Consider the following 9050-nt stretch of genomic DNA (forward strand, 5'->3'; position numbering starts at 1 on the left):
GAGCGTGCGTGTGTGTGTGTGTGTGTGTGTGTGTGTGTGTGTGCGTGTGTGTGTGTGGCATGAATTCTGGTATATATGGTTTATTAGGTTTATACTTTCTGTGTCCTTGTAAACCAAATGACTTAAAAAACATACAAAATGTTAATTAATGTAAAAAAAAATTGTATCTAAAAATGCCTGTAGTTCTCTGTAAGGGGTAGGTGGGGTAGGGTTAGTGAAACTGGATAGAAAATACAGTTCGTACAGTAGAAAAAAACATTAGGCCTATGGAGAAGCCCCGTAAACCACATATACAAACGTGTGTGTGTGTGTGTGTGTGTACTGGTTTGGGTGGTTTATGAGGACACATTTGTATAATGACATGGGTATGACACAGGTATTACAATATGAATGAGGTTTATGAGGACACTACCTGTGTCCCTGTAATTCAAACGGCTTAAAAAACATTTTTTTTTATCATATTTTTTGAAAATATAAAAATGCAGAAAGTTTCCTGTGAGGGATAGGTTTAGGTGTAGGGCAATAGAATATACAGTCTGTACAGTATAAAAAACATTATGCCCTATGGAGAGTCCCCACAAGGATAGCAAACCAGATGTGTGTGTGTGTGTGTGTGTGTGTGTGTGTGTGTGTGTGTGTGTGTGTGTGTGTGTATGTGCGTGTGTGTGTGTGTGTGTGTGTGTGTGCAATAGACGTACAAAAGCATTGTGGTCACGAGCTTACATTAGCAATATTGTCTCCCTGTTTGTTGTCTTACCCTCATTTTAAGTACATCATGCATATGAATTCAAATCAATCGTCTTGATTTTAAAACTTTTCTACCTGAGATATGCAAACTCTACTGTATGAGTTCATATGAGTTTTATTTATGAAAGCTGTGTGGCTGTATACCTCATGAATCTCATGTGCTGATTGGAGAGCAGTGGAATGGACGAGTTAAAGCGATCATGATCCAAACGGTGTGTGATTGTCCTGGCCTGGTCTGGTTCGGGACGGCTTACTGTGATTTCCAGGAGGGTGCATCTCAACCTGTTCCTGAGAGAGCAGCGGGCGAGTGAAGGTGGAACCTGCTGTTTGCTTCCATCATCCTCGGGTGTGATGGAGCAGTGAAGAAAAAAAAGAAAGCATGGGAGTTTTTTTTTTCCAAACCCCTAAATAATAAAAACATCATTATTAATATCTGAGAATACTGCTGTCTTCAGAATATGATTATCACATATCCAGTTGAAATCAATCCTTGATGACAAATAATTATTTTATTGTATTTGTTTGATCATGGGACTACATTTAAGGCTAGTGCACCTTTCTACAGGAGTCAAAATGTCTTCAGCACTATATTTAACAGAAAGAAACGACATTCGTTACATTTAAAGTCTCCAATACAAGTTTATTTTGGTATCTATAATGGTACATTTCATCTGGTTTGGGTTGTAATAAAATATTTTAAACACTACTGCAGACTACGTTGGATTAAATATATCATAATTGAATCATTTTAATTGATTGGGCACATGAAACAATTTTTAACGGATAAAAAACAGGACTGTGAGGGACTTACTCAAAGTCTTTACTCCGACATGCACTGTATAAAGGTCCTATTTTTCCATTTTCACAACTCACACCTTTCCAAGCTGTTTACTGGAGGACACACGCAGGAGACCCGTGCCGTCTGCAGGTGAGAGTGTTTCCCTGCCGAGGCTCCAGCATCCCCGAAAGCACAGGCCATCTGGAGAGCAAAGTGAATGTTTGGTGATGCTTATGCACACGTGCAGCATTTTCAATGACTCAAATGACTGACATCATAATCATGATAAATCTTAAATGTCATTCAAATAATGTTCAATAAAACCCTGTTATGACTCTGTCCACACTGCCATGTAAAAGTCCTTTAATCCGTTAAAAAACAACAAGGTGAAGATGTTTCTTGTAATTTAGTTCCTATAGGTAAGTGTGTGTCCTCAAAACACTTTTTAAAAAGTTAAGAGTTTCAAAACAGACATATGTGACCCTGGAGCACAAAACCAGTCATTTTTACATCATCTGAAAGCTGAATAAATGCGCTTTCCATTGATGTGTGGTTTGTTAGGATAGAACAATATTTGGCCGAGATACAACTATTTGAAAATCTGGAATCTGAGGGTGCAAAAAAATCTAAATATTGAGAAAATCATCTTTAAAGTTGTTCAAATGAAGTTCTTAGCAATGCATATTACTAATCAAAAATTAAGTTTTGATATATTTACGGTAGGAAATTTACTAAATATCTTCATGGAACATGATCTTTACTTAATATCCTAATGATTTTTGGCATAAAAGAAAAATCGATCATTTTGACCCATACAATGTATTGTTGGCTATTGCTACAAATATACCCCAGCGACTTAACACTGCTTTTGTGCTGCAGGGACACATATGTTATGTGAAATAGCATGTTTGTTTTGAAGAAGGTTATCAATAACAGACTATCAGATAAGATCAAAGGGCACATTACAAAAAGTACTCGCGTCTATTGAGTCATTATGTATTCATCCATCATGGTGAACATTTTGTGTCAGTTTCAAGAGTGTTTTTGTTTCATTGCTCTGACATCATTAGAGTGGAAGTGATGATCACTGGTCCATGCATTGGGCAGAATGTGCCCCTGTTTCTCTGTTTAACACGGGATGTGCTGCAGCGCTCCGTCTGATAACTGCCAGCATCAGCCCTGAAGCACAGGCTGCGGAGGAATGAGGCCAGAGATGTGGAGAGATACAGTACTACTGGCCTCACGCAGACTGAAGGAGACCATTCATCAGGCCCGCTCCTCTCTACCCCAGCGAGGAAACAAGTACAACTCATCTTAAACTCCAAGAATCGTCCTTAAAAGCATGGCCTAATGTACTGTGTTACTGTAATATGAAGGAGTTTTCACAGGCTTTGTACCTGTATTCTGAATTAAGCATTGCATTGTGTTGCGTTTTAGGGTTAAAGGAAATGTTCAGAAACTAAGCAGATAAAGTCCTGGCAGAACATTACCAGTAGCTTTTCCTTTGTTTTTTTTTTTTTGTTTTTTTCCTGATTTATTTTTTTTTAATTTTTTTTCAGGTTGTAAATGACAAAACTTTTGCAAAAATGTGTTGCAATTGATCTGGATGAAAGCAGATCAAACGTGAGTTCAGACAGAGAAACACAACAGAGTTGAATATAAACAGCAGTGCTGACAGTAATCTGCTGGAGCAGAGACGACCTTCAAGTGAAGAGCAGTGCTCACTGTGTTCAGTGGCCTATAATTATGATATTAAGATTAAATATTGTTTGGACACTACATCATTAATAATTATTTACATTAAACATTACGTCACAGAAACTCCACAAGTATGAAGCTTTTATTGTGTAAGTGTAAGTGGGACTGAAGCACAGCAAACGCTCCAGAGAAGAGACTGACTTAATGTTCTGTTATGATCCTGATTGAGATTTTGGCTTTGAATATGATGATGATGGTTGGACAGATACAACGTCTGACAGGCGCAAAGACACATCTGCATGTTTGATGGCATATAAAGGTGGTGCTGATGCTCACAGCACTGATCTCAGTTCATGTCGCATGGATCCGGGCTTCTCATTCAGAGCTCTGTGGAGGAATCTCTTCTCACTGCACTTCCCTTCTTACTCGTCTCAATTCTGCTGTCTGCACACGATCTGACCTGCTAATAATCACTTTAATGTAGCTTGCACTCACTGTTGTAAAGGGAAGCAGTTCCGGGGGAATGGCGTATGAGTTCAGTTTTGCGCATGCACCAGTGAGTCTCGTGAAAACCAACGTTTGTTTACAGGATCAAAGGAAGCAAAGTTCCCTTTCATGGGAACTTTGAACTGCGTCCTCTAGGTGTCGCTATGGGGAACGCCTCATAGCAACCCCTAGAGGACGCAGTGTCTCGTTCACTACTCAGGGAACCGTGGTTACATAAGTAACCTGAGACGTTTCCTTACTTTAGCAAAGGAAAACCAGTCTCCTCTTGGCTTATATCGAAATCCTCCGACATTCTTCTTTACAAATCCTCGTTTTGTACTTCTAATCAGAAACAAACGTTTGTTTACAGGATCAAAGGAAGCAAAGTTCCCTTTCATGGGAACTTTGAACTGCGTCCTCTAGGTGTCGCTATGGGGAACGCCTCATAGCAACCCCTAGAGGACGCAGTGTCTCGTTCACTACTCAGGGAACCGTGGTTACATAAGTAACCTGAGACGTTTCCTTACTTTAGCAAAGGAAAACCAGTCTCCTCTTGGCTTATATCGAAATCCTCCGACATTCTTCTTTACAAATCCTCGTTTTGTACTTCTAATCAGTGACCGTTGTTTTGTTTTGATCTCTCCGCTGCGCTTCCGTGTTCGTCACTTCTGAGCCGCGCATGCGCAGCTGAACTCATACGTCATGCTCCCGGAGCTGCTTCTGTGTACAACAGTGAGTGCAAGCTAGATTAAAGTGATTATTACGTTTTGAATATGGATATTTTTCTTACAAAAATGCATCGATTCGCTTCAGAAGGCCTTTGTTCACCCCCCGGAGCCGTGTGAGACACTTTTTTTATGGATGGGCGCTTTTTATTTAAGTTCTTTTGGACTGAAGCAATGCAACACCCGCTGAGTGCCATTAAACAGCTTGAAAGATCAAAGACCATTTTTAATATAACTCCGACTGGATTCGTCTGAAAGAAGAAAGTAATATACACCTAGGATGCCTCGGGGGTGAGTAATTTGTGGGCTAATTTTCATTTTTGGGTGAACTAACCCTTTAAGATTATCTATCCATAAAATCACAAAGTCAACAAATGTGCAGCTGCTTCTTGATGAAACCTTAAGTGTGATCACCTGCTCTATGAACCAGAATCTCTTCTCGTCTTTGGTGTCAATCATCCAAATGTTTCATATGATTTAAGGTTATTTAAAATATTTATAAATTGTAGTGTGTTATTCTAAGATGCAGTATAGCAAATGTTTTGGTTAAGAATTAACTAAATTCAATCATTGAGCGGCTACATAAAAACAAAAACTTTTTTTATAACAGTACGCTTAAGTGTCATTAAAATTAGTAGTAGCTCAGTCAATTGCCTAAAACAGCCAATCCTGCTTTCAAACAGACTAATAAACACATTTTAATATCCGTTTTTCATCAGTCTGCCCACTAGAGGGCTCCTTTACATTACTCCAACCAGATCCAATTGCTCATGTAAGCACATCAAGGTACTGTTTCTGCAACGCAGTTTGTATTCATTCTTTTAGTAAACAGTGTAGTAATCACAATCCACTATTTTAAATTACTATAGTTACTGTAGTGTAGTTTACTGTAGTAAAACCATGCACTGCCCACATTCAGTTCACATAATGCATACTGACACTTGAATTCACACTGACACCTCGACACCCAAAATATCACATTTTTGTGCCTCTGCATTTGCATTATGGCATATTTGGAGTTTAACACATTTCTGTTTATCTCTGGGTCTGGATGCTGCTCTCAAGCAGTTGCTTGAACAAAGACGGTTTATGTTTCACGGCAGCTGCTTAAAATGATTTTGTCAATAGAGTGAAAGTAAACACATTCCTGGCTTGATTCAAGACAACGATAAAACTATTAAATGTCACACGAACAGTAAGCCTGCTCTAGTTTGTTTGTATGTCATAGCTGTTGTTGAGTGAGGAATCGTGTAGATCCAGCTTTACTACATTCTGTTTCTGTTCTAAAATCCCATTCCTGGAACCAATCCAAAGACCGCTGTTTTTATTACTCTGCTGTAAATTCACGAGAATATCAATCAGGAAATAAAGACAATCTGGGTCCAAACAGATTGGTCAAATATATCTTTAGAAGTCAAACACAGCATCGTGGGTCGATGGCAAAATGTGACAGGAACCCAAGTTCAGACATACTGAGGTTTTCAAGAATCTGTCCAACAGAACAGACCGACTTTACCAGCTTTAATCTGATGATGTTTGTGATGAATGCACATGGTGAAATATGAGCACAAACATTTTCCAGATGTCTGTCTTTATCAAATTATTTGGTTTCTCTGGGGAAGTGTTTCACGTGAAGGAAATAAACATGTAGTGATATTATTTTATTGTGTACATGTTCATTTTTTCAGGTTCAGAATTATGAGCAGATGTTTAATAACGTTTGTAGATTATAACTCAGTTCATGTTCACTTCTGCTAAGGCTTCTTAGTAACATGAAAGCATATGATATGAATCTCTCATTTCAGTCACGAATAAACTGACTCGAGAAGAATGAGAAAAAACGACCTGAGATGCATTTTTGATGGATTATTTTTCTTTTTAAATGGTAAAAAGGAAGAGTGAGGCTGACCCTACAATCAACTGCAGAAGTCAGAAAAGCAGATCTTGTCTCAGTTTTCAGAGCTGTTGTCTGATACGGGAGAGGAGATTTGTACTTTGTACCACAGTTGTGTACAGGGGTGTACATTTCGTCTAACAGTTGGGGGGGGGGCAATTAAACAAAACATTTCTCAAGAGCAATTTTTGAAGGGGACACACATAATCCAGCTAAAATTGTACTTGTAAGGATACACAGAGGAAAGCCTTACTACTGTTAGTGCAGCAGGGAGACCGTGCCAAATTAGACAACGTCAAGCTGTTGTGGTCGCGCCGTGAGCGCTTGTGTCCGTTGTAGACATTACTATCCGTCACAGTGTTGCCAAGTCCGAGGTTTTCCCATGGAATTGGGCTACTTTATCACTGTTGCCGCGGGTTGAAGTGACCCCAATAATGTGTATTTTAGCCCCCGGAACGTGATTTTTACCGGGGTACACCCCTCGAAACACGGTTAGTTTGGGTTGGGTGAACTAACCCTTTAAGATTATCTATCCATAAAATCACAAAGTCAACAAATGTGCAGCTGCTTCTTGATGAAACCTTAAGTGTGATCACCTGCTCTATGAACCAGAATCTCTTCTCGTCTTTGGTGTCAATCATCCAAATGTTTCATATGATTTAAGGTTATTTAAAATATTTATAAATTGTAGTGTGTTATTCTAAGATGCAGTATAGCAAATGTTTTGGTTAAGAATTAACTAAATTCAATCATTGAGCGGCTACATAAAAACAAAAACTTTTTTTATAACAGTACGCTTAAGTGTCATTAAAATTAGTAGTAGCTCAGTCAATTGCCTAAAACAGCCAATCCTGCTTTCAAACAGACTAATAAACACATTTTAATATCCGTTTTTCATCAGTCTGCCCACTAGAGGGCTCCTTTACATTACTCCAACCAGATCCAATTGCTCATGTAAGCACATCAAGGTACTGTTTCTGCAACGCAGTTTGTATTCATTCTTTTAGTAAACAGTGTAGTAATCACAATCCACTATTTTAAATTACTATAGTTACTGTAGTGTAGTTTACTGTAGTAAAACCATGCACTGCCCACATTCAGTTCACATAATGCATACTGACACTTGAATTCACACTGACACCTCGACACCCAAAATATCACATTTTTGTGCCTCTGCATTTGCATTATGGCATATTTGGAGTTTAACACATTTCTGTTTATCTCTGGGTCTGGATGCTGCTCTCAAGCAGTTGCTTGAACAAAGACGGTTTATGTTTCACGGCAGCTGCTTAAAATGATTTTGTCAATAGAGTGAAAGTAAACACATTCCTGGCTTGATTCAAGACAACGATAAAACTATTAAATGTCACACGAACAGTAAGCCTGCTCTAGTTTGTTTGTATGTCATAGCTGTTGTTGAGTGAGGAATCGTGTAGATCCAGCTTTACTACATTCTGTTTCTGTTCTAAAATCCCATTCCTGGAACCAATCCAAAGACCGCTGTTTTTATTACTCTGCTGTAAATTCACGAGAATATCAATCAGGAAATAAAGACAATCTGGGTCCAAACAGATTGGTCAAATATATCTTTAGAAGTCAAACACAGCATCGTGGGTCGATGGCAAAATGTGACAGGAACCCAAGTTCAGACATACTGAGGTTTTCAAGAATCTGTCCAACAGAACAGACCGACTTTACCAGCTTTAATCTGATGATGTTTGTGATGAATGCACATGGTGAAATATGAGCACAAACATTTTCCAGATGTCTGTCTTTATCAAATTATTTGGTTTCTCTGGGGAAGTGTTTCACGTGAAGGAAATAAACATGTAGTGATATTATTTTATTGTTTACATGTTCATTTTTTCAGGTTCAGAATTATGAGCAGATGTTTAATAACGTTTGTAGATTATAACTCAGTTCATGTTCACTTCTGCTAAGGCTTCTTAGTAACATGAAAGCATATGATATGAATCTCTCATTTCAGTCACGAATAAACTGACTCGAGAAGAATGAGAAAAAACGACCTGAGATGCATTTTTGATGGATTATTTTTCTTTTTAAATGGTAAAAAGGAAGAGTGAGGCTGACCCTACAATCAACTGCAGAAGTCAGAAAAGCAGATCTTGTCTCAGTTTTCAGAGCTGTTGTCTGATACGGGAGAGGAGATTTGTACTTTGTACCACAGTTGTGTACAGGGGTGTACATTTCGTCTAACAGTTGGGGGGGGGGCAATTAAACAAAACATTTCTCAAGAGCAATTTTTGAAGGGGACACACATAATCCAGCTAAAATTGTACTTGTAAGGATACACAGAGGAAAGCCTTACTACTGTTAGTGCAGCAGGGAGACCGTGCCAAATTAGACAACGTCAAGCTGTTGTGGTCGCGCCGTGAGCGCTTGTGTCCGTTGTAGACATTACTATCCGTCACAGTGTTGCCAAGTCCGAGGTTTTCCCATGGAATTGGGCTACTTTATCACTGTTGCCGCGGGTTGAAGTGACCCCAATAATGTGTATTTTAGCCCCCGGAATGCGATTTTTACTGGGGGACCCCCTCAAACGTGGTTAGTTTTGTGCTAGTTTTGAGAAGCGATTGGGCGGGTTTTGTTGTGAAAACCTGGCAACCGTTTCCGTCAAGCAGGTAATGTTATTATTGCTAACATAGCAGACTCATCGAAAAATACATTGGCATCATCTGTATTAAAGAGAAAATAATCACTT

The 9050-nt window shown here is 38.9% G+C and overlaps 1 protein-coding gene across 1 annotated transcript in view; it reads left to right on the top strand.

Annotated features, from left to right (window-relative positions):
• Positions 1–9050, top strand: part of LOC107688312 (ankyrin repeat domain-containing protein 9) — a 10620-nt gene that overhangs the window by 1179 nt on the left and 391 nt on the right. The gene's annotated exons all lie outside the window — the stretch shown is intronic.

Source organism: Sinocyclocheilus anshuiensis, unplaced genomic scaffold (assembly GCF_001515605.1).
Source record: "Sinocyclocheilus anshuiensis isolate Anshui unplaced genomic scaffold, SAMN03320099.WGS_v1.1 scaffold781, whole genome shotgun sequence".
NCBI lineage: Eukaryota > Metazoa > Chordata > Actinopteri > Cypriniformes > Cyprinidae > Sinocyclocheilus > Sinocyclocheilus anshuiensis.